Source organism: Macrobrachium nipponense, chromosome 1 (genome assembly GCF_015104395.2).
Source record: "Macrobrachium nipponense isolate FS-2020 chromosome 1, ASM1510439v2, whole genome shotgun sequence".
In the NCBI taxonomy this organism is placed as follows: domain Eukaryota; kingdom Metazoa; phylum Arthropoda; class Malacostraca; order Decapoda; family Palaemonidae; genus Macrobrachium; species Macrobrachium nipponense.
Window position 1 is genome coordinate 28,457,981 of NC_087200.1, and position 26,084 is coordinate 28,484,064.

Below are 26,084 nucleotides of genomic sequence, written 5' to 3' on the forward strand. Positions count from 1 at the left end.
AGTTACTGCAAATGAATGTATGCACATGCGCTTGCGCATATTCGCATGAGGTGTCTTTTTCCATGCGCCAGAGGGTTTATGGGACTAGCTGTGCATTATGACACAATAATGACTTTATGACCAACCGAGGAATTTCTCTATATCTCTGTCTATCTCTTTCTTTTTTTCGGTCATTCGGTGTATCAATATTTGAAAGTTATCTTCTGTTTTTCCTAGTGAGATACTGGGAAAGATGAAGTAATTCATTTGAAGAACAAAATCTCTCTTTCTCTCATTCTTTTCTCTCTCTTTCCTTTCCACAGATTTATGACAGTCACACCCCTGATATCTGAACCCGGTACATCTGGACACCTTGAACATCCTCGAACATCTGGCATATCCACGGGAGATGAGTCTGTGGAAAATTCGCTCCAACGAACTACGGCATTAAAGACCATTTCCGTTTACAAGCAGAGGGGCGGATGCGTCTTTGCGGAAGCGTGTTGGCTTATGGGAAGTTAAGATAAGTCATAATGTCTGGAGGTCTTAGACCCACTGGGAAGTAATCGCAAAACATCGACCTTATGTCGGAGTGAATAAGGTTTATATTAACCGGAGATTGACACTGAGGGTTACGTTAGAAAGCAGCCGGGTGTAAGTAATGAGTGAGAAGGAAGTGAACATTGTAACACTAATAGATGTAATGTTCCTCCGAGACGCTAAGATTCCGACGCCTTGTTACCGTTAAAAACATAAGTTAACACGTTTAAATGACACGCCAAAGGGTTCTCGGAGGATCGAGCGGATTATTTTGTCATCCTTGTTGATGCTCTCAACGTGAATATTCTCTTTTGTCATTGCAACTAGTGGCTTTCAGCCAGGTAGATAAAAGTTCGCCTCAGGACGAAAGCTACTTCTGATAGGCTAATGTCTCTATTATAATTCTTGAAGAGGATTGATGCAGCAGTACAGTAGCTCCAGTAAAAGAAGCCAGATCTCATACTAAAATAAAGAAGAAGAAGGAGAAGAAGGTTTTAGCTTCTTCAATAATAATAATATTTCTAACTTTAACATAATTATTACTATTATTACCATCATCGACACTAATTTTCTAAATGTAGTAGACCATTTACTTGACTTTCAAGCTTTCACATAAGTAAAACTAATGTAAGTAATCAATCACTGTATAAATAAACAGACTCCAAGCTGAGGGGTGTAGAGGCTGATTCACAGGCCATTGGTTATACGGTAAGCTTTGCCTAAGGCAAGTCAGCATGCCACATGTAATTCATTCTCATCAACTACACACACACCCACACACACACAATTGCAAGATGCAGTAGAAATATCAGAAAAATCTGCAATAACAACAATGAAGACAGCAAGTAGAAAGAAAATCTGAAACAACAATAACGAGAAGAATAACATTACGTAACAGGCAACAGTTTATTCATCAGACCATGAGGTGAGACGATTACTCAAAGATACATATTATTGCACGGAAAAAAAATCCGGAATATAAGTCTAAAGAAAGCGCAGTGACCCGTGCCAGTGGCTGCTACAAGGCTAAAGCTTGCTTTAGAATAACGAGCACAGGCGAACATTTATAACATGTTACATTATATAGATTTGTATATTTGAATTACATTCCTCTATTTATGTACGGTTTACGTTATTACTGATGTATCATTCTCCACCTATTCGCATACCACACTTACTTACTACGCGTCCCTGAACTATATTATCTCGACCAGTGCCTATGATTCTCCATAGAGTCAAGCTGATTGCATTTGTTTATCCAATCTGGCGACGCGATATGAAAAATACAGTAGCCTGTGGAATTTGACCTCTTTTACCGGTAAAATTATAGAAACTGGATGAAATCGGCGATAAAATCAATGTACAAATAACCTGATTGATAAACAAGAATATTGGAACACGAGTTTCATTGGTTGTATGATCGAATGGATTTTCAATTACCCGACGGGCTGCACAAGATGAGTCGTAAAATTGCCCATATATTTTAAAGTAATATGTAGAAAAATAAGATATTGTTTGCTAATCTTACCTCACCCCTATCTTGACATGAACTCCATCAGCTCACGTCACAAACAAAGAAAAAATGTGTGGGGGCTGACTGCGTGTAGTAAAAAAAAAAAAAAAAAAAAAAAAACAAAAAAAAAAAAAAAAAAAAAAAAAAAAAAAACCTAACGTGCAACTCAACCCCTCAACAAACGAGTCTCGAGAAGCGCACAGAAGAGCGCCATGCAAGATAGAGGGTGCACCAGCAGGAATATAGAAGAAACACACCATTCACCAGCATCTTTATGAAACATTTTATTAAGAAATAAGCCTTCATCATCATCTTCTTTTTCTTTGCGTTATAGAAGTGAGTAAACGGATATAAACTCGATCGGGGCTGACTAACCCCTTATACAAACTATATAGTCAGTCTACGTCGACAGGTGTAGCCAGCAGACTCATTTCTCGTGGCTGGTGGGATCAGATATCCTTCATTAAGTGTGTCATGCCTTCGCTGAACTTTGCGGGATTATTTATCCAGTATGTGGAGGCATAAATCATAATCGAGGATAAAATTAGGAACGGGAGAAGGTTAAAAAAAAAATTGTTCATAAATGAGAAAGAGGAAGAGTTGGGGAGAGATCCCAGTATTAGGATGACGTGTTATTAAGTAGATACATAAATTCCACTTGATGCCAAATATGGTAAATAGATAAGACGTCAAAAAATGGCAACATTAGCAAATGATAATAAAAATAAATCTAATGATAATGATAATTGGTTACTTAAGTATTAACGGATTGTAATTAAAAATGCACAAAAAGAAAGCAAATCAAATAAAAAGGTAAACAGCAGAAAGTAAAAAATTTTATTCCATCAGCTTTATTGATGACAGATGATGATATACAAACAGAAAATAAAACAATTTCAATAATTTGACGCGAATGACGTCATGCATTGCATTAACAACCATGTAATAATAATAATAATAATAATAATAATAATAATAATAATAATAATAATAATAATAATAATAAAATAATAATAATAAATTACTCAGAATGGGCTTGAAAAGGAGGAACAAATCCATTTGTGTGGATATATTTCTCCAATAATAATAATAATAATAATAATAATAATAATAATAATAATAATAATAATAATAATAATAATAATAATAATATATGTACTTAGCATGATTAACGACAAAAATGTAAGATTTATAATTAAAAATATATTGAATTTATGACGAAATTATTGTCCAAACCATCAATGGCATATGGAAACTACATACAATCTGAGTATTAAAGCGACATCATGTATACAGGCCAAGAATCATTTATGCAACCGTACAGTGCAAGTGCCTGCCTGCCTGTATAGTTATACAGTAATACTGTATTCTCATGGAGCCACACAAGATCACTGTATGACTGTACAGCTAAGCAGCACTACTGTATATTTATACAAATATAGCACTTTGTAAGCCTATACAACTATGAAATACAACTGTATAAACGTTTATACAACTATACAGGGCTCCCGCATGCCTACACAACTATACAATATCACTGCACTGTGTACATATTTAACTATACAGAGCTTAATTATGCCTATGAAACTATACAGTACTACAAAATAGCTTTCTAATATTAAACAATATTCCACTGGATGGTGGGTGCTTTGGTATTGATTCTCACCAAATAAATAATGAGAAACAATACAAATTCAGGGATTATTTTTGCAGTGACAACAAACTTTATATATATTTATATATATGTGTATATACATACATATTATATATTATATATGTATATATATACATATATATATAATATTATATATATATAATTATTATTATATATTCTAATGACCAGTAAAATGATCTTGCATCTCTTACACTCTCCAGTGGAACAACGGCATATATTCCTACAGCATCAAAATGAAAAAACAACTTGAGCATAAACAACAAACTTAAGTACATTTCAAAATCCTTAAGAGATAAGAGTAATTCTTTGGTAAATGAATATCCACCATATGCTGAATAGACAACCTATTTAGTTCCTTTAAAATAACCTTAAAGGAAATTAGGTGATTATTCTTCCACATAAGTCAAAAATTAATTTTCTTTATTTTACAATGTGTACATGAAACGGTCCAGACAGACAACTTGCGTCAAATTGATCATCGGAAGTGTTAGTCAGAAAGTACTGCAAGTCACCACAAAGTTAGTTTACAAATCACTGCGATGATATGTCTTTGGTAAAAGGGGAAAAAAATAATCTGTCGCGCAAGTTTGACAACACTACGCGGTCATTAAGCGAAATAAATACGTCAAAATTACTCGTCAGTACAGGTTATTTTCGTATAAAAACATTTAAACAAAAGACTCAAGTATTCTATAATCTATAGAAGTCCCTGTTTATTTAAGTTTCTTTGTCATATCACTCAGCATTGATCAGCATCCTTATCTTCTTTTTCCTAGTCCATAAGGTAGGAGATTAAGATGAAAGCGCACAATAAAGCATCACTTGATAATACAGTATTACATTTAATACATAATTTTAAGCGTAGGCTAATTTCATGCTTAAAACGAAAACCTTGCTGATCTTTTGAACAGCATTATCCTACGACAAGGGAAGAAAAGAGATAATGATAGTCGGAATAAGGATGGGGTACAGGAGACGAAAAAAGACACGAATCAGTGAGAATCAGATCATAATGGCGCCAGAACAGATTGCAGCGTCTCAGCTAAATCGCGCGGGAAGAAGAAGAAGAAAGGAAGGAGGCAAGATGGCGACCGCGCGACCCCTCGACCGGAAGGGGCCATTTATGTCCTCTCAGAGGAGTTGTTCTCTTTAGCAAATGAAGTCCTTGAACGGACTCGTGTCAAATAATCTTAATTGATCATCAAGCAGCTGTTCGTCTGGATCGGGTTGCAAGCAATAGAGTGATTGTTGGAGGCAGGAAACGCCTCATTTCCGATTCGTATTCCTCAGACGATCAGTTCAGACCCTTCTTCGGTCAAAGCATTGCTTTGATCTGTCCACAATGGTCATTGTCTAGAGGGTTTGCGGCAATTAGATGATAACGATTATGATGAGATGTTGATGGTGATAATAGGGGATAAGAAGAGGGTGAGGAGAAGCAGCTGGAAGGGGAGAAAATAATGATAACATTGACCTACTAGAAGTTCAAGACAATGCATGAAGATTGACTATACAAAGCAATAGGTAAGAGTCCTCGAACTGACTAAACATAGAGCGGTGTCTTAGAAAATAATACCTTATGGCTTATGAAGTTTCCTAAACATGCATGGCGTATTAAGTGAAGAATTAAAGAACGCCAAAGTAAGCTTCGCAAGGTAAGATATTTTACGTCAGAGATCGCTGTTGCGATGTACGATGATTTAAAAAATGAGCCTATATCTGCTCGTGCGAGTCTCGTTAACTTTACGTCAAACTATTTACAAAGCGGGCATATAATTATCTGCGTCGCCTGCTTTTAGGCCTGTTTGCCAATGATGGACTCCACAGAGAAGGAGATGATGGCCTTTCTCGGTGTGGGGTAGGTGGTGGTGTGGGTGCTTTGAGAGCGATCCGTGGGGGTGGAGCAAGGCACGCTGATGGGTGTCCTTGTGAGAGAGGGAATATCGAAAGGCGATCCTCTGAAGGTCTTCGCGTAGGACTTCGGCGAGTATTCTGGAGTGAGAGTGGAGGCAATAGAATGGGTATAGTCCCCTCCTACCGGTGAGCTTGGTGGGGAGGTCATATTGGTGGAGGGGGGTGTAGGAGGTCGTTCAGAAAGGCTCAGTGTTGTGGACGACGTCAGGTGAAGGTGGTGTTCCTCTGGGCTTCTGGGAAGGGAAGACGGCGGACTGTCCATCCTACTAAGGTCGTGGGGGCTGGAAGACGTAGGATGTGTCTGGATGGGCGGAGATGAGCACGAAGACTCTGGCGATTCCCTTCCGGTGTCCCTCGAGACGACGGTAAAGGCCGATCCTGTGGGAGAGGTGATCAGGGACGGCACAGTCCCTACGCTGGTCGCGTCTGGCACTAAGGAGAGGGCTGTCGGCGCCGCGGTCGTCGTAGCAGCCGCAGCCAGCGACAACTGCAAGAATCTGGAAGGAAGTTCATGAGTGGCGAATTTGCCGCCGCCCACGCCTCCGCAGACATCTTCATGGGTGCTGGGGGGTGTCAGCGTTGCCGCGGGGATGACGGGCGGGGGAGGCGTCGAGAGGTACTGAAGGGCTCGATCGCGATCTCCGCCGCAGGCATCGACAACCAACTGGAGGAGCGCATGCGCAGGTTGAGGGTGCATTCTCAGTGCCTCCTGCAGGTGGACGGGGAGGAGGGCGACGTGGGGCGTCCATTCGGGCGGAATGTGGGCCTGATGGGCGACTGCAAGTTGGGCCGACTGGGCCAAGATGGCTTCACGCTGCATCATGACCGACTCCAAGTCGCGGTCTGCGAAAGCCCGGCGTTTCCTTTGTCTCTCGCTCAGGTAAGGAGGGATGCGCCACTCTCTGCCCAGACGCTGACGCAGATCTGGAATGAAGAAGGTGAAAGGGATGAATGAAGAGGAAGTTACTCACATTTCCTCAGTGACTGAAAAGCCGACATTCTTCATTAGAGATTAGACCTTGAAAATAATTTCGGCAAACATTACTTTTCTAATTTGATTCAATCACAAAATCATCCTCTTCTTCCATGACCATAAAAGGGATGTGTCATAATAGTAATAGCCTAAAGTGACTAACAAGACACTTATTTCTTGTGACTTCTGGACATCATTCCTTATATTTTAGGTTTCAAATGTCAATAAGATATCCATAGCAATGAATATCTTTTTCATCCATTTTCATTCATTCTTTCTTTATTCCTTTCTTTCTTTTTCTTCCATTTTCATTTTATAATTTTTATCAATATTATCCCTCCTCTCTCTCTCTCTCTCTCTCTCTCTCTCTCTCTCTCTCTCTCTCCTTTCTTTCTTTATCTCACTCTTTCTTTCTTTCCTTTTTTCTTTCTTTTTCATCCACTTCCATTCATTCTTGTTTTCTTTCTTCCTTTCTTTCTTTTTCTTCCACTTCCTTTTTATCATTATTATTCCTCTTCTCTCTCTCTCTCTCTCACTTCTTCTTTCTTTCTCTTACGCTTTCTTTCTTTTTCATCCACTTTCATTCATTCTTCCTTTCTTTTTCTTCCATTTTCATTTTATCATTTTTATCAATACTATCCTCTTCTTCCTATCAGAAAAAGGGAAGTACATTATAAGTAACTGATGAAGCTAAGATGCAAATAGTGATATATAGATTCCGGAAGGCGTTGAGAACATGATCAACTCAAATATGCATTTATATTGTTATTGTAGTTGTTGTTATCATTATTCTTAAAGAAAAAATAAACTAAATTCTAAGTGGAAATTAGCATTTTTCAGAACGTGACACTTCAGCGTAAGCTTTGTACCTGAAGTGGCTCTGAAGTCTAATTAAATAAATAAACTACTTGTATAAGTAACAGATCTTATTACCGAGAATCATTACTGATAATATTTTCCATGTTCTTGTCTCCATATCTTCCTTGATTATGGGAAGACAGAAAAGTACCAAAATCTCAGTATACTAACGGAATGTTCACACCTATTATTATTATTATTATTATTATTATTATTATTATTATTATTATTATTATTATTATTATTATTATTATCCAAATTCCTTGTTCCTCTGTGTCCCTGATCCCTCAAGTCCCAACCTCCATTGCCACACCATAGAGCGAGAGAGAGAGAGAGAGAGAGAGAGAGAGAGAGAGAGAGAGAAAACGCGCAAGCCAATATTCTTACTTCCGACAACAATTTGTCAAACCCCTCGAAAGGGACAATAGAGTCTTCACCTCAGGTCAGGTCGAATTGATGACCCGGCCGATTGCCCCAGTTCATGTGACAGACAGGAAGCCGCTACTGTGTCTGTAAGGGTGTGTTTACCCTCCCCAGTTTCTGTTGTTGTTGTTGTTGTTGTTATTTTTGTTAGCATTGTAAGCCCTTGGGATAACAAGGAAACAATATATAAACAATAACAGTTTTCGCTCTGCGCCGCTTAGCGTGACGTCATAAATGATGATGATGATGAATGGTGTCCCTGAATTAACTTTACGTTTTTTTCTTGATTTATTTTTATTTTCCTAGTCGCTGGTCATATTCTGGTGTATTATGATATATATATATATATATATATAATATATATATATATATATATATATATATATATATATATATGATCAATTTTGTTTTTCTAGATAAGTACTTACACAAATACAATATATATATACGTACATATATATATATATATATATATATATATAATATATATATATATATATATATATATAGTATATACATACTTCCAAATGTTATTTATGATATGGGCCAAAATTAACTGGTATATAAGCAAATTGATAAACAAATAAATATAGAAATTATTTAAATAATGAATAAAGCAACTAAATCACTAAATAAAAAATGTATTCTCGTATGTATATATATATATATATATATATATATATATATATATAAGTATATACCAAAATTCAACGAAATATAAACGAATTATTGAATATATAAATATAGAAATGAATAGAAAATAAATAGAGGCCCTGAATGATCAAATAAAGACATTCGAAGAAAAAGATAATACGGAATAATTAGTACAAGTTAAAAAAAAAAAAAAAAAAAAAAAAAAAACTCCCGCCTAAGGGGGAAACGGGAAGTCGCCTTTGACACACGAGGAAAGGGACAGGAAGGTGTTGGACAGTGTGCCCGACTGTGACGGGAGAGACACGCCCTTCGGCCTCAGAGTGACGTTGACGGAACGCCCTTGGTTGGTCGTCCCCCGCCCCTATACACCCTAAATGCCCTTACCCATACCCAGGCCCCAATAGCCCCCCGTACCATCCTCAGAGACCAAGGGGGGGGAGTGGTTTCTGTTACCCTAATTTTTGTTTGTTCGTCACTTCAGTTGGAATATATATATATATATATATATATATATAATATATATATTATTATATATATATATATATATATATATCATATATATATATACTATATCTATATAATATTATATTATATATATAATATTTTATACATATATATATATAGATATATAATATAATATAATATTATTTATATGTATATATAATACATAATATATATAACTATATATATTAAATATATATAATATATATATATATATGAATAACTTGATCATGAAGAAAAATTAAAAGCTTTTCATTTTTCCTTCGTGGCAAAAACCTTTATTTATATATGTATATATATAATATATACCTATATGTGTGTGGTGTGTGTGTACACCTTGATGCATAATTTTCATATCTACACCCCTAATATTCTCTGAGAGTGGCTTCGCAATAAATCCTAAACCGACTATGATTTAAAATCCTTTTTATTTCTCCTTGTAGTGGTTATACATACATATATGTACTATATATATGAATATATATAATAATTAATATATGTAAATTATATATACTTACATATAATACATACATACATATATATATATATATATATATATATATATATATATATATATATATATATATATATATTAATCAGTCATGCAGTCTTATACATACACACATGCACACGTCCGCATGTTTTTATTTAAATGTCTTAAGAATTTCCCTTTCCCTTTTCAAAACAAAAAAAAAAAATTCTTCTGAAATACGTTTATGGGCTCCTAAATTTGTTAAATTCGCTTTAATAAATGAAAGGCTCAGTTTAAATTACCCAAATATATTCCGACGCTCCATTATTTTTAATTTCAATAAACTAAAAGATTCCATATTCCAGAAGTTGTTGCCGAGTTAAACGGATTCCAGTTTTCCGTGAAATTCATCAGAAATTATAGTTTTCAGAAGCATCGATGAATCCACCACAAACCTCCCGCGAATGAGACTTGGAGGCGCGTTCAGTTCATCAATTTCACCCAACCAACCTTTCTCTCCATCAAATGTTCGTTAGCTCTGTTCATTGCGTCTAAGCGAACATATCCCTAGACCGTTTCGAAGCTTCGTTATGAAGCGAACGTGACTTGAAGTCCCAATGCCCGTTGGCGAAGATGCCCAAACCACCGAAGATTAATCCCTGTAATTACGAAGAAGTGATACCAAATACGATCATTCCCTATTTCCTCTCCACTCCTCTCCACTCCCCGCCCCCGCTCTACCCGAGTCCAAACGGGGCTTTGCAGCAGCGTGCACCGAAGATCAATATTTTGCCTAAAACTCATATCCGCTTTGGAGATGGGAACAGTTGTTGCTAACACGTGAAGTGATGATGTGAAATAAAAGAAACGGGCCAAACCGTCTGTTAGAATTTTTCATTAATTTTCGCCCCTGTGTTTGAAAACAATAATAAAAAAAAAAGGACGAATAGTTAACTATGTCCGTATTTTTCATATTTTGAGATACAGAGGCAATATTTTGCGAACTATCTGCGTCTTTTGAGAGTAGGAAGTGGTAATTTCTTGTATTATTCTCTCTCTCTCTTCTTTTTTATTATATACGGCATTCTGTATTGTGTTATTTTACACCTAATAAGCGCGTCCATGTGAACGTTCCTTCATTTTAGATCATAATAATGACACTAATAATAACAAACTTGATGTTTCCTTATTGTCCAACCATAAATATCCTAACTGGCGTCTCAGTAACGACGGTCATCCAAAAATAATGACCAATATAATGCCCCTTCATAAACAGAGAAATCCATTAATCTGGTGCCCTCCACTAAGATAAAAATGTTAAAATTCCTTATTTCTTACAGAGAAATTTCTGTTTTCTCATGATCCTTTAATGAATCGGGATGCTGTCAAATTCTTAGCTCAGATTCAGATAAACTTGTCGTTCATTTTCATTTCTCTCAAACAATTACGTGATGTAAGATAATTTGCAGCAACCGACGTCATTTATATATATATATATATATATATATATATATATATATATATATATATATATATATATATATATATATATATATACATACATATATTATATAATGAATGTTTTTCAAGAAAATGGGACTCTATTGACATGCAATCAATCCTTCGGTAGGTGAAACCACTTCCATATGCTCGTCATGTATCATGTATATGAATTGTGATTTGTGCAAACTATACATCTAACGACTCGAATTCTCATTTTTAATTCTAGAGAGAAAAATATGTTCTTTTGTTTCTGAAATCCTTCAGGAACTCAAAACAGATTTAGCTGCATACATTAATATATTTTTAGATATTTTCCCAAACGAATCAAGATTCTGAGGCTCTTCTTCGTAATCGGAAATGATCAAGCGACACTTACAACTGCCTGTTCCAGCAACTCCTGTGCTTTCTCGATACAAGAATAAGAAACCAGGAACACCAATTCAAAATGACACTCCCTCTCATAGCAACGACGACGAGAATAGACCAACTGTGCAATGAAGGTGTTATTTTTTCTCACTCTCTCCTTTACTCATGAGTCAGAGATCGAGGGTAGGTGAACGAATCTCACGTTACTCCTCATTTCCTCTTGTTTTGTTTTTCTCTTTAATCTTCTCCTTCTTTTCTCAGCCTTGAAAAGATAACGTGAACTCACCTGCACTGAAATCACAAGCAAACAAATGCACCGCTTTCTTGGATCTCTGCTATCGAACGAAGACGAAGGAGTTTTCTGAAGAAACACTGCGGACAGTTCTGTGCTTGCTTGCACTTTGTAAGCGAACGGAAGTACGGTGGAGCTCTTGTTTGTTCTGTGATTAAAAGAGCTCTCTCTCTCTCTCTCTCTCTCTCTCTCTCCTCTCTCTCTCTCTCTCTCTCGTCTTTTCTTTTCTTTAGCCGTTGCTTATACTTCAGCCTACGCTCGTTTTCAGTTTCTTGTGTGCCAGCTACCACTCCGTCTCCTGAGCTGTGCCAGAGCCTGTGAGAGAGGTTACCCTCAGGTATATTTGTACACGTTTTCCGTGTATATATTTGTCCATTTATCTGTTTTTGTTTATGGATTATATCTCTATCCAGTTTCACAGAATGAGCTCAGATATTGTATATCTTAGTGAAGCTATTACCTTTGTCCCTCACTTGGGACTCCCATCCTCTGAATACAAGGTGACCAGCTAACGGCCTTTGTGGCCGGTTGCGTAACACTCGCATTATGAGTAATCATAACAATAATGACTAAGCCTGGGGCACGAAGCACAAGTGCCCCCACTGTTTGGGGTACAAGAACAGCGAGGGTTAGGTATCGCATTGGGTCAACACGATCGAGATAAAGATGAAGTAGTTTTCAAGTGCTTAGCGACTACCTTTTGGGTAAACAAACATGTCTCTCGTCTGATCCTCCCCAGACGGAAGGTCAACAAGTTGACAGAGGAAGCAATTTTTATGCGGTTTTTCGAGATGATTGATGGGCTGAGGATTCTGTGGCGTCGTAGGATGCAGTCTGCTCACCTGTGGTCGCCTCATTCAAAGCCGATAAGAACCAGTAACTTTTATTTGATTTCTTTTATGTTTTCAGATTCCCCTCCTCTTTTCCTCAGCTTGAGACCAACACTTCTTCTTTCTTCTTTGTCTCTTTACTTCTTTCTACCCTCGGGGATGAGGAAATCCCCCCAAGAACAATCGGTAGTATTGTTTCTCCTTCGGGTTTCTCACCTCAGAATCTCTCGATATCCTTTCACTTTTGCGAAACAATGAGCCATTTGTTCTTGAATTCGATGCGAGGAAGTTATTGCTTGATGATGATGATGATGATGATGAGATGATGATGATGATGATGACTTATATTAGTATGAGGAGGAGGAAATGGTTTTTTTTTTTTTTTTTTTTGAAGACTACGAATGGTGATGCGTCATGTCAATGGATAGCGGACTTTCAACTACTGTTCAAGACATATGCGTGAAACAGAAATAATCTTGGATCTCAAATAAATATACAGCTATTAGATTTATACAAAATAAACAAATAAATGCAAATTTTCTTTCTTATGCTGAGGGATGACGGATCATCTACTGGAACTTATCATAACTACCATTTATTTTTATTTTTCCGCAAGAAGTTTGCAAGAATAATCTCTCTGATTCCCTGAAGGCTGCTGTCCACACTACACTACCCTGACATAAATCTACAACCCGCTTGTCTCCCATTCACCCCCTGGTAGTATTTTATGAATGAAGAACAAGTTTCATTCACTAGTGTCACGAGAGAAGAGAGTAAGAAGAGAGATCTAGTATTTTGTTGATTCGCCGTTCCTTCACTGCTGCGAAGGCACAACAGCTGTGCAAGAATCTCTATAGATTCTGTAGAAAAACTCGTATGTAAGACTGAGATCACATGTGAAATAAGACTAGAAAAGAAGAAAAGAAAAGCCTTTTCTTCATTGCAGAAGAATAGATTTTAAACTTGAAATATGCGAAGCAAAACTTATGAGAGGATGTTGTGCCTTGCTGAAAGACGTGGAAGTGGCTAGACTTATGACTGCAAGTGGCCACTACCACTCTTGCCTTTAAAATTGGAAAGGACAGTCTCTCAAAAAGGCTTCTGTGCGATGCTGCCATAAAAAAAAAAAAAGGGAATCCAAAACAGGCTACTTGAGACTTCTTACTGCAAGAGGGGCTACAAAGCACGTCCTTGAAATTGGAAACCTTCGCTTCTTATGATATTTCAACGAAGCGTTGCAGGTAATCTCGCGAATTGCTTCTTAAGTCATACTGACGCGCAGTGGGGTGGGTTAGAGGAAGAGAGAGAGAGAGAGAGAGGGAGAGCGGGAGAGAGGTGGGCGTACGGTTTGACTGGTGGGCGTGTGGATGTGGGCCGAATGTACTGAGAGAGAGAGAGAGAGAGAGAGAGAGAGAGAGAGAGAGAGAGAGAGAGAGAAAGGAAGACCAGAGTAAAGTTACGAATCGGGGCACAGAGGAGGCCCTTGTTTTACGCCGTTGCCCAGACGGCAGTTTCGTAGGTTGCCTCTTCCGCCCGAGAGAGAGAGAGAGAGAGAGAGAGAGAGAGAGAGAGAGAGGAGGGGGGGGGGGGACACAGGCACATATGTATATGCAGATAATCAGAGGATGCAGAGGAAATAAAGAAAAATGCATAGATAGGTATACTCAGATAGGCTGAGTGAAAGCTAAAAAGGGAGAGAGAAGGAAGCCAGTAAAATTACAGGCAGCCAAATGAAGATAATAGCGTAAGTGGACACCACTGGTAAATAGTCAAACAATCGTAAGTTGAGATGAAAGAAATTCAGCCATCTATAAAATTAATGGCTGTGTTTCCTCTATTTCATTTTTGATTAGCGAAATTTTCAACTTGTACATAATCACTATGAAACTTGTCTTTGTACTAAAACGTCATCCAGTGAGAATGAAATGTGTTTGCGTCTAATAAGGAAGAAAAATTAAGCCCTTTTTTCATGGTTAGCCTTTTCTCTTGTTCCCTTTCTTTATTTACATTTATCAAACTGAATTTGACCCTTTTGTCTACAGTGGTCTTGATAATAACAACAATAAGAAAAGTCATTCACTTACAGATGCTTAGTAAAAGCGTTTTTTTCTTTTTTTGAAGGTTAATACTGTAAGCTAAGATCTTAGCTACAGAATGCTACAGTTGCCAAAAGATCTAAGATAAAATTTTTACCGGCTGTTGTCCCAGCCTAAGTACTGGGGAGCGACAGCCTACTATACATGGCAATACCTGGCAACGACACCAAACTCGTGGGCTAGGCCTAGTATACCTCAGAAAACGAAAAATAAAGCTTCACTTACTGCTCATTAGATCTCTGGCCAGTGCAGACTGCTGTAAGGACCTGAGGTGTCTTTGATAGAGCCTCTTCTGGGCTAACAGAGCCTCTGCTGACTTCAGCTTGGCCCTGGCAGCTAAGGTCGCCTGTGACTCTTGACGAGCTCCTGCGGACGAGGTTTCCGAAGTCACTGTTGTAGTTGTGGTACTACTGGCGGTCACCGAGCCGGAGGGGGTGGCGCTGCTGCCTTCTCTGTTTTCTGAAGCCTGCTGTCTGTTTGGTGAGAGAGAAAGTCTCATTAGGCGGTCGAATGGCTTAGTCTCTTGATATTAGATTTTTTCTACAGCACAGTATTCAGTGGTGATTCCCAGACCGTTGACACAGTATGATATATAATTGTTTTCTTTGATACGCTGTATAAGTTACATGACACAGTTCGCAAGAAGAAAGAGGGTCGTGGGTGCCAGATCTACAGCTGCAACTTCAAACGATATATTATATATATATATATATATATATTATATATATATATATATATACCATCATATATATATAGTATATATATATATATATATAGATATAGATATTATATATATATATATATATATATATCTATATATTATATATGTATATATAGATGTATATATATATATATATATATATATATATATATATATATATGTATATATATATATATATATATATATATATATAATATATATATATATATATCATGTGCGTAAATGACTACATAAAGGCCTACATGAGTCACAGTAGAGTGAATTGATACGATATGGGTACAGAAAAATGAAATAAGAATAAAGCGGTGGAGGAGAAAGAAAGAAAATAATGATAAAATACGGAGGAGGATGAGGAAGCGGAGGAAGAAGAAAACATAGAGAAATAATGTTGAAATAAGAATGTGATGATGATGATGAAAAATGTAAGAAAAGGAGAAATAAAAAAGGAAGAAACAAGAATGAGAATAAGGAAAAATACAACGATGAAGATGGTGATCATGTGGAAAAAGACGCTGAGAGTGAGCAGAAAGGAGAAAAAATAAGAAGAATGCAGAGGTGAAAGCGATAGAAGAGAAGAAGGTAAAATAAGCAAAGAAATTAGAGTGTGAACAAGAAATACGATGATGACAACGACGACGATAAGGAAGAGGAAGGCGGAGAGAAAGATGGAAAGAAAGAAGGATAATGGTGATGGAAAAGATAAAACCAGAAATAAATCAGAATAACGATAATAAAAAGTGGAATGATGATGATACTGGTATGGAAGTGGGTGAAAAATAAAGAAATAAAGGAGAGAAGAGAAAGAAAGGAAAAAAAGGAGAGAGATCAAGGAAGAAGAGGGATAATAATGATAAAAATGATAAAATGTAGGTGGAAGAAAAAGAAAGAAAGGAAGAAAGAAAGAATGAATGGAAGTGGATGAAAAAGAAGAAAAAGGAAGGAAAGAAAGGAGAGAAAGAAAGAGTGAGATAAAGAAAGAAGGGGAGAGAGAGAGAGAAAGAGAGAAGAGGGATAATAATGATAAAATGGAAGTGGAGGAAAAGAAAGAAAGGAAGTAAGAAAGAACGAATAGAAATGGATGAAAAGGAAAGAAAAAAGGAAAGAAAGGGAAAGAAAAGGGGAGATGAAAGAGAGAGAGGAGAGAGAGAGGCGAGAGAGAGAGAAAGAGAGAAGAGGGATATAATGGGGATAAAATGGAAGTGGAGGAAAAGAAAGAAAGGAAGTAAGAAAGAACGAATGGAAATGGATGAAAAGGAAAGAAAAAAGGAAAGAAAGAAAGAAGGGGAGAGAGAGAGAGAGAGAGAGAGAGAGAGAGAGAGAGAGAGAGAGAAAGAAGAGGGGTAATGATGATAAAAGGGAAGTGGAAGAAAAGAAAGAAAGAAATAAAGAAAGAAGAGGGATAATGATGAAAAAATTTACAAAAACAACATAGAAAAGGAGAAAAGAAAAATAGTGGTTCTCTTATATTATCTGTTGCGAACATCTCGACGCAAAATACGAAAGCCTATCCTCAGATGTCTGGCCAGATTATGACGGGCACTGAAGATACCCAGCGCTACTAGCAGCCCTACCCCTACCCTTACGACATGCTACTGCTCTACTACTGCTGCTATTAGCTCTACTACTCCCACTACTAGCAGTACTGTGCTCATACCTCCCCGCTAGACGTCAAGATAATCATCAGTCTGACTTCCGAGTGATGGTTTTATACTTGCACGTTTATTTATTTATTTCTTCATTATTTGTTTATTCTTATTTTTAAGTTTTATTTAATTTTTTTTAAGGATGATTTGTAAACGACTGACGTGAATCGTTTCTGGTTTAATTTCAAAGATTAAGGAGATATGCGTGTTTTTTTTCTGCCATTTTAATGGTTTATGAGTTTGGTATAACTTTTTCCTCGTTTTTTCTTTAGTGTTTCATACGCTTATAATGCATTTATTTATTTATTTAGTTATTTATTTTTTAGTTTTATTTTACATTTTTAAAGGAGCCGTTTTAATGGTTTATGAGTTTGGTATAACATTTTTCTTGTTTTTGTTTAGTGTTTCATTTGCTTAATACAAACAATCTCTTTTATTTTTTCTCATTTTCCTTATGTTTTCGATGTTTTCTGTGAGTTTTTGTTGTTTATTTCATTTTCGTATTACGTTCTACAATTTCTTTCTCTAACTTATTACGTTTTGGGTGTTTCTTATAATTGTGCAGTTTCTTTTGGACATTTGTTTCACTGATTCTTGCAAATTTATTTCCTCTTCTCATTCATTCGAGTTTTATAACCTAATTTTATCATGTTATGTTCTTGCAGTGAGGCTTTGAGAAGTAATGACAAAAGAGCAGATGGGTCTGCCCCATCCGTTCCTCTTCCGGTGCCCTTCACTTTCTCGCCGTCCCTGACTTCTAACTTCTCACTGTGATGGGCGACTGGTTCTCTTCTTACCCACTTACTATATAGTTATTAGCTATTTATTGATGTTTTTGTTACTGGTTTTGCTATTATAATGATATAATCATTATCACTATTATTTTATAGTAGTAGTACGTAGTATCAGTAAAGCACAGCACAGTGTTATGTACATGAGACGGTTTTTTTTTATGTGTAACTTGTTTGTTTGTTTGTCTTGTTTGTATTGTGTTTTTACGTTACATGGAACCAGAGGTTATTCAGCAACGGGACCAACGGCTTTACGTGACTTCCGAACGACGTCGAGAGTGAACTTCTATGCGTAATGAATAAATTTAGCCTTGCTGATCTTGTATCTTTAGAAAAGCAATTGTATAAAAGCAATTTATAAATGTACTTGGTTATCTAAGTGATAAGTATTTTGATAAGTGTAATATTCATCTTCCTACGAATGCACATATAAGAAAAATAATATAAACCTTATTTTCTGCTTGAATAAATGCGCAGAATTGTAATTAATTACCATATATGCATATAACGGAAATAATCCTTAAATGGTACATGAAGCAAACTTACTGCCTACGGTAAAACTATAGTTTCTTACAAATTTCATGCTTGATATATTCTGCAACCAATATGCTAACTGTACCCAAAACAAATGTTTAATTCTATTCACTAACTTCAAAGGTCATTCTCCCTATCAAAACCGATGTAGAAACATTATCCGAAGACAAATCTGTCTCTTACATAACAAAGACATTACAACGACTGCATAGTCTATGAAAATGTATAAAAAAAAGTAAATCAACAAAAAATAAAAGGCAAAGTCGAACAACAAGATCGAGTCCCCAAAAGAGCTTAAGCTATAAGAGACCATACGAAGTTCCCACAACACAAACATTCATTAAGATGTTTCAAAGATAGTGGTAAAAAAAATTATCTCATCCTCCTCCTCCCACTTCTTTGTATCCCCCAAACTAACCCCCTCCCCACCCCTTTTTCCCACCTAGTCACCCCAAACCCCCTCAAATCTTTTGTGCTCTGCAACCTCATGAATCACCTACACCGATCGTCACTTTAAAGAAAAAAAAAAAATAGACTCGATCCTTCATTTAAACGTCCGTTGACTTTCTCCTCCGAAAAATAAGCTTGTCATCTTCATCATTATTATCGTTTCTTGTGTGTTCTTTCGATCTCTTCCAATCTCCTCCATTTATACATCGTTAGCGGTGTTTTTTTGGGTGTGTTTGCTGGTTCCTCTCTTTTTTGTTTCTCTTTAACAGAGAAACGATTGGAGTTTCCCGAACGAATTGATTAATGATTTTTTAACTGTTTCCATTGTTAAATAATGATTTTATTCAACAAACCTTCATCATTAATAAATAAAAGTTTTTTTCTTGCATTTTGAAATAATAAATTTTTCATCTATTTTTATACATTTTGAATCAATTTTTTTTCTATTTTTCTTACATTTTGAATTAATACATTTCATCTATTTTTCTTACGTTTTGAATTAAATTTTTTTTTCTATTTTTCTTACATCTTGAATTAATAAATTTTTTCTTGTTTTTCTTACATTTTGAAAGAATAAAAATGTTTTTTTATTCTATTTTTCTTACATTCTTACATTCTGAATTAATAAAATTTCATTTTTATTTTTCTTACATTTTGAATTAATAGAGATGTTTTATTTCTAATTTCCTTTACATTATGAATTAAAACATTTTTTCTATTTATGTTACATTTTGAATTAATAAATTTTGTTTATTTTTGTGACATTTTGAATTAATATGTTACATTTTGTTGTTTAACGCTCCGTGTTATCTCTCCTTTTATTCCACTTGTATCATCAAATTTTTCCTTTAAAGAAGAATCCAGCAAGGAAACGGAAGCCCTTGTAACATCGTCTCTGTCGGGTTTGACAAGCCCAAAGGTCCACACTAGGCCTCGTTCTCTCTTTCACACTTTGCTACCCTTGGGGCAATGCTTGTGCTGGCATAAGCAATCTTAACCTAAACCAAATATCGAACACCTTTCTACGCTTTATCACTCCTTTATTTTCATTTAGTTCTTTTTTTGCGTGTTTATCTTTGCGCTCACTTTCTTTGTCTTCTTCTTCTTCTTATCGTCATCATCATTATTATTATTATTATTATTATAATTATTATTATTATTATTATTATTATTATTATTACTTTGGTAAAAGATCCACTTTTAGACATATACTGTTAAATACCGACAACCAGACTCTCTTCCTACAGTCCTTCCTCTGACTCGTCTAGAAGATGTCCTGAGAAGAGGTCGAAACGTCGCTTGAATGCCAACAATACCCACTACCAACTGCAGCTGTAATTCAAAGACGACCTGGAATTGACCTACGCATCCGGAATAAAACCAGCACTAATTACGACCCCTGCTTGACCTGGACCTGAGATCCTATGCTGTTCATACCAGTATACCAGAATCCTTTTTGAATAAAAGCTCACCATCAGCATTTTTGCAATCTTTAGAAATTCCCAATATGAATATAGGCCAGTTACTCAGGAAAATCGCTGAGACAGAGAAGCGGATTGTAAGAAAAATAGAGAAAATAATATATAAAATCAACTCGCTTAATTCTGCCATTCTCTATTATTATTATTATTCTTTGAAAAAAACACCAAGAAAGACGAAGAGGAAGCTTGAATTCATAAACCATGATCTTCATTGTCCTCACTGATGAATCTTCAACTCGACACATCCCCATCATCATTCTTTTTCTCACAATCATCTTCTCGTCTTCCTTCATAGAAGACACGAGCAAGAAGAAGGAGAAGAAGAAGACGAGAAAGAAGAAGAAAAGAATCCCTCCCAAACCCCTAAATAGCCTGAGGAGGAGGAGGAGGAGGAGGAAAGAAGGTGTTGGTTAGCGTAGCGAAATGGCACATGAAAGTCGCCCTCGAGCCCGAGTGTAAACAGGGCGCCCATTACCGACAGGTGGGCGCGGCTTGCTTTCGCTCGCTGGTTCCTGGGCGCATGCCACTATAGACTCCATAGTCGTATAAACACCCGCTCCTCGATGCCATCTCTTGCTAATTCTCTCTCTCTCTCTCTCTCTCTTAGGTCTCGTTTGGAATGACAGGGAACTGTTTTTTAACGCTTCGTCCGTCTCCCATTACATCCGATAACGTGTTTGTACAATTACTCTTTCGATGCGTCGTCGGTCCGATATACATTTTTTTGTTTTTTGTCTCTCTCTCTCTCTCTTCATTTTTTTTTTATTACAGTTTTTCAAGTGTATTGTAGGATGAAAGAGAAGGTCTCGAGTAGTGACACGTATTGTATTTCACCTGTTCTTTCGAGATTTGTTGTCGTAACTACAACCATGATATACAGTACCATCATTATTATTACTAGCAAGTTACCAATCCTTACTAAAAGCATAGTCATCTGCTGCTTCATATAAGTGACTCGCTAGTGTTTTTTTAACTATTATGTCATTGATGTTTATCCTAAAGTATTCTTTTCCAAATGATAACTCATATGTATACAGAAATTATGTAAGATAAATTCGTAAAGTAACTAAGTCTACCCTCGTTTCAAGCAATCCCTTCTTACCACCACCCCCTTCGGAGAGGGGAGAGGTAGGATGAAACCCCATTATAAACCATCTTAGGGGTCCCCACTATAACCCTGTCAAGTTTCATGCTCGTCGGACCAGTCGTTTGGCCGTGATTGAATGACAGACGGACGGACAGATAATAACGCCCATTATAGTATAGGAAGATTCTGATGAAATCTATCTGAAGCAATTATACTCCTTAGAGTCTAGCGGTTCCCAACGTGGGGCGTATCAAGTTAATAGACATTTAGGCTTCCTCCACGTGAATATAAGAATTATAGTATATCACCACTAGGGGCATCAGGATTTTAGTGATTAGGTAGGGCATGGCCAAAAAAAAAAAAAAAAAAAAAAAAAAAAAATTGGGCCTTCGAAGCCTCAAAATTCTCTTCTCATATCCTTAAAAGCCAATGTGGCTCTACCACACATAATACAAAGTCATTTAAATTACAATTATCATTTTCGTTACTCCCAAATCTACAGAAAGCGCCACCATCTTGGCCCCTGTCATGATGTGATTCATCACCGAGTACCACCGGGATAAGTATGGACGATGACGTCATCGTAGTTTTATTGGCTACGGCGAAAGATCCCCTTTGGTGCATTCTTTGCTCGAACTAGAATGCCGGTGTGTGTTAAATATTCTTATCGGCTGAATTCCTGTCGATGGCGTCATTTTAGATTTATGTCGGAGGCGAGACCCGAGTGGAGACGGTATAGGAGGCAAAGGTTTAGAACTTGTATAAAGTAGAATCACATCAACCGTGCATCTGATGTCTAGGCTATTCCCTTACGACGCTCCTGATTGGCTGTTGATAAGCCAATCACGGGCCTGGAAACTCTCAGTCTCTCGAGAGAAGTCACATAGGCAGGATGTATTTTCCACCTCCCCTGAGGGATACGTCTTTCAAAAGTATCCCTCAGGAGAGGTGGAACATAGATCCTACCCCTGTAAACTCTCTGGAGATGAAGTGAGTTTCCAGCCCTGTAATTGGCTTATCAACAACGAATCAGGAGCGTCGTAAGAGACTGGGCTAGACATCAGATGAACGGTTGATGTGAATCTACTACAGTATGGGTGGGGTGGCGAGCGAAGCTTGGAGGAATAATAGTTGAGCATTTTGAAGTCATATAAGATTCGCTTTGTGCTGAATCTTACTGTTGTTACTATTATTATTATTATTATTTCAAAGGCTAGGGCAAACCAAGTCTTCCGGGTGGGGTTGGGGGGCATCAGTGTCTTGAGGGGGCAAATGCGGTCCCAGTCCCCCCAAATGACGCCCTTGTTTCCAGTAGACAGGTTATTGAATAAATAACCCTACATTGCTCCCTCAGTCTCTTGATCTGTCAATATATAGAAATGTAATAGTATGTGTGTGTGTATATATATATATATATAGATATATATATATATATATATATACACATATATATATAATATATATATATATATATATATATATATATATATATATATATACTATATATATATATATATATTATATATAGGCGTATCGCAACATATTCACTTGTAAAGAAAAGTTATTGGAAGGCACTTGTTTCACGTTCATTCAAATAAGGTTTATTTTACAACGCATCGTCGATCACAGCAAAATCTTAAAAAAAGAAGAAAAAAAAGAAAAAAAAGAAAAAGAAAAAAAAACACACACACACACACACAATTGGGTCAGTCCTGCTAACTTGTATCCTGCTGTACTTTCCTGTTTTCCTTTACCTCCTTACTTTTACATTAACGCCCTCACAACTGGGTCACTGGCTTTATTCCATCCCACCAATGATAAAAACAATACGTTACATATTATGCATTGAACGTTCTTTTCCTTTCATAGCATGTTCAAATCTCGGCGGAGAAATGATCAATATATTTAACTATTCGGATTTTTTAAAGAACTGAAGATCGTTTCCAACAAGGCGTGATCAGACCTCCAGCTTATACGGGGCGCGTGCTAAAATCTAAAATAAACTCGCTATATTTTATAACAAATCATTTTTCTGTACTGTCTAACAAGCATATTATTTATATTTTTCATTTTCATTCTAATGAAAGAATCATAAATATCTTATCCTAAAATTCCTGTATCTTTAACTCAAAGCAAAACACCTTTTTCAGATCTTTTCAGGCTTTCCTAACCCCCACCCCCAACAAAGTAGTTTGTAGGCTTACTCCCCGAGTGAGCGAAAACGTTATAGATAGTAAAAGTTATAGTTTCTCTGTAAAGCAACTGTTTCCATCTGCTATATGAGTTGTATACCTAAATGTCGACAGTAATTTCGCATATTCGTATTTATAAGTTATCATTTAGCTCCAGTGAGCAGGACTTATAATTTACATATATATATGCAGTTAATTGTTTTTGAACTGTAGATGAGTAGTGATGATAACGGAATTACCAATCAGGACTTGTATGTAGCGAACTTCAAGATATAATTCTGGATTAATTGATTATCAGCATCGTTTGTGTCTGAAATTTAACGCTAGGTAAGCATCAAAATCAATCAATCAATCTATACTTATTTGCTGGCAAGTCAAAAAAAGACCAAAAACTATAATTTCTGTCATTATTATCATTAGTATTTTAAAATTCATTATTACAATTACACAGAATTGTCACTGGGCCAAGGAACCACACCATCCCAAAATAGTGTTCTTGCTATTATTTTTTGTCTCCTAATATTCTTTAGAAAAACAAGTCAAATATAATTAGTGTTATTATTTTAGCATCGTAATTCTTACTGACAATAAACTGGTGTAGACTCTCAAACAGATCTATGACATGGAGTCTACTTAGCATTAAGTATTAACAAACACCAACAAATAACTTGGCACCTATTGTCATTTTATCGTTTTCTTCCCTTCTCTCTCTCTCTCTCTCTCTCCATGTTCTTCCTTCCTTGCTTTTTCCCCCTCTGATGGACATTTTTGAAAAATGATTTTATTCTGGGAATTTCGTGCTATATTAATAAATGACCTAATTTATTAAAGCTCCTCTCTCTCTCTCTCTCTCTCTCTCTCTCTCTCTCTCTCTCTCTCTCTCTTCTTCTTTCTCTCCTCACTATTTCTTCTCATTGCTTCCCCCCCCCGTGAATCAAAAATAATTTATCTCAGTTTCTGACTAAACTCGCTCTCTCTCTCTCTCTCTCTCTTTCTTTCTCTCTCTCCCCTTATTCTTCTTTCCTTGCTTTTCACCCCCCACAGGTGAACATTTTCAAAAATGAATTTATTCTCAGAATTTCCCGCTATATTAATAAATGACCTCAGTCATTTGAATTCCTCTCTCTCTCTCTCTCTCTCTCACTTCTTCTTCTTCTTCTTTTATTTTTATTTCTATTCTCATTTTCATTTCCGTTCTTCGACTCTCCCTCCCCTATGTAGATTATTTTCGATTAGTAATTTTCTTCGAGAACTTTTCATGTTCATTACCCTTTTCTCTCTCTCTCTCTCTCTCTCTCTCTCTCTCTCTCCTCTCTCTCTCTCTCTCGTTTATTCACTTCCTGGTCCGGTTAGACTCAAAAGCGGTTTAGTAACTTCCCTCTTTTCAGATTTAGCATATAAAGAGATATCCTTTTTTCTATTCCCTCCCCTTTCTCTCTCTCTCTCTTTCCGAAATGCCTCTTTCTATATCCTCTGTTTCCCCTTTTCTATCACCCCCCCCCCCCCCCAACTCCCTTCCGCTCCCCAACACACGCATGAGTAAAGTTACCCCTGGTGATGAGAGCCGCTTACTGATCGTGTTACATCTTCGCTGGCACTTTTTCCCTTTTCCTCTTCGTCAGCTGTAATCTTTCACAGTTTGTTATGAAACACTTAGAGGCGCTCCCGAACGCTTTCTTCCCCCCATTCCTTCCCCCAGCGTCTTCTTCCTCTTTCCTGCCTCTTCTTCCTCTTTATATTTGCCTCTTTTCTGCCTCTTCGTCTTCGTCTCGCTACTCTCAACGCCGACATCTTCAAAAGAACCAGCATCCCTCCCATCTTTTCCGGGAGTTTAGACGCTTTTTAGATTCACGTTCAGTACCTCCACTTACTCGCTCATGTCTAGCGACGCCATTCATGCAGCGCTTTTCCGCTACGTGGAGCGACTGCAGCGATGTTTTCCGATACATTTTACCTTACGGTTTGATACCCCGTCGATTCGCTTTAAGCTCCCGGGCCGCTGAGATCGGAGGAAGGTATGTAGTACGTGGTGGGCTCGACGGGATGGTGCGCTAGTACTACTATATGTGTTCGGTTATCGGGTGTTCAGTAAGGAAAATTACGAGGGAAGTTGGATTATAAGGTTTCGTTGGGGTGCGTCCAGTTAGGAAATATAGACGAGTAGGACTATAAAGTTTTGTTAAGAGTGCGTTCAGTAAGGTAAATAGTATATCATGAGTAAAGCAAAATTATTGCGTACGCTTTGTTAGGGCGCGTTCGGTAAAGGGTCAAATTTTAAAAATCCTCGGAGCAAATCTATTTTGTGTGCAAATAAATGACTGCAGATTGCTGAAGCAACGTAATAAAAGACAAGGTTATCTAAAACAAAGGCTAGAATAATTACTGCCATAAGTTTGTAGTAGAAAACGAAAGACAAAAAGACAAAAGCGAACACGAAAAATTCAGTAACTGCATAATACAGTTTAGAGTGACAAGAATACATGCAATACAAAATGGATGCTTTTCAAACACAATACATTCTTACAAAGAATAAGCAGACATAAAAAACCAGATCGGTACGAACGGAATACACTTGACCTAATATAACGTACCAGAA

General features: G+C 36.8%; 1 pseudogene; it reads right to left on the reverse strand.

Annotated features, from left to right (window-relative positions):
• Positions 1-4,774: 4,774 nt before the first annotated feature.
• Positions 4,775-26,084, reverse strand: part of LOC135219182 (doublesex- and mab-3-related transcription factor 3-like) — a 36,455-nt pseudogene continuing 15,145 nt past the window's right edge.